The following is a 1,713-nucleotide window of genomic DNA, read 5'->3' on the forward strand; positions in this document are numbered from 1 at the left end:
TAGTATTGTGTGCAATGCCTATATGTTTAGCAGTGGAGGAGCACAGACAATTATCCCATATGATATTACCGAAGTCAAAATAAAAAGAAATATGCAAAAATTGATCCATTTATTCTAGCACGCTGAGCAAGTCAGATTTATTACCTTCGATACTTTGGTAGAGCAAGGGATAAACTTGATTGGGTCGTGTTTATGAGAAATAAACTGAGAAAAACTATTAAGATGCAAAGTGTTATCGAACCCATTTACCAAGATCAAAGTATGTCAGATTTTCATATTCAGGTTGATTCAAAAGAAGAAATATTTGCCCTAGAGGATACTTTGAAAATTTATGAAGAAGTCCCTCATAGTATGACTGACAATGATGAGGACATTGAAGAAGAAAATTTAAGTTTATCCTCGACAGGCTCATCCAATGAAATGGAATAAAAATGGTCTGTGTGTTTTGATGAGCTATTCCTTTTACTAATTTTATTTTTGCTATTTCTAGATATAGTTAATATATGTGTCTTGTTTTGACGGTGCACCTTCCTACTTTTGCTTTTGTTATTTATTTTATACTTATCTTACTTACTTTTATTATTTTTAAATGTAATTATGCAATTTTCTTTTTTTGATTATGCACCTTCATCCTTTTACTTATGTGGCTTATATTATACCACTTTTGATTACTTTGTCTGTAAGTATTAATTTTAATCTTATGTTTTTTCTTCCTATCATAGATGGCAACAGGTGGTTATGATGGTCAGCTACCACTAAGTCCTCTTGCAGCAGCCTGTCCGGCACTAGCTCCCTCTCAGCCATATGGTCACACACCTGAGCCAACTTTCACTCAGCCCCCAGCTCTCTCCTGTGATGAGCTGGGCCCCTTGACTTCCTCCCCTTCAAGGAAGGACACCTCCGACAGGGTATATATTGTGTCGGAGGGAGACTCGCAATTTATCTTTAGCATTAGAATAATTTCAATATTGATTCTCGATATTTTGAATAACTAGTATTTCTTTTTAGGTTTCATTCCTCCCATACCACCCTTAACACGCATCACAGAAATCATCCGGAGTATATACAATTATTTGTATTTCTCCTAAAATATATTCCAGTGGCAACTCGAGACATGTGGTTTTCGGAGTTTGAGGTAGGATCATATAATTTAAATTAAAATACTAATTTTAAGTTATTTTATTACACTTTCAACATTGCATAATTTCTAATTTGCAGATGTCCATCTACTAGCTGTCGAAGCATCACAAGTAGATTTGTCATAATATTGAGGTTTGTGGCAGACATCGGTTCGGTGACATGTTCACCACTACCCACATGAAGGGGGAGCAACCTATCTAGGCGGGGGAGGAGGTATGGGCTGAGTTGACCAGAGCCCGAGCCTCTCCGGATTATCAGAGGTAGAGGCAGACGAACCAGCAGAACCAAAAGACCGAGGGGGCCAGGGGCACTAACCCGCACATTGAAGGCTTGTTCCCCCATATAGAGCACTAGTGGAGGCTAATAAGATTCTCTAAATATTCAAAAATTTATTGATGTACTTATGTGGTACTAAAAATTTTCTTATGTACACATGCAAAGGAGTTTGGCCATCCGCCCAACACTACAGAGTTGCATGTTTGTATGCACTGGTGCTTGGGGATGTAGAAATGAGTCTCTGACCTCTCTCAGCGGGTCAATATAAGTAAAAATTTAATTTTTCCACATTTTACT

This window comes from Phalaenopsis equestris, unplaced genomic scaffold, assembly GCF_001263595.1.
Source record: "Phalaenopsis equestris unplaced genomic scaffold, ASM126359v1 Scaffold000002, whole genome shotgun sequence".
Taxonomy (NCBI): Eukaryota; Viridiplantae; Streptophyta; class Magnoliopsida; order Asparagales; family Orchidaceae; genus Phalaenopsis; species Phalaenopsis equestris.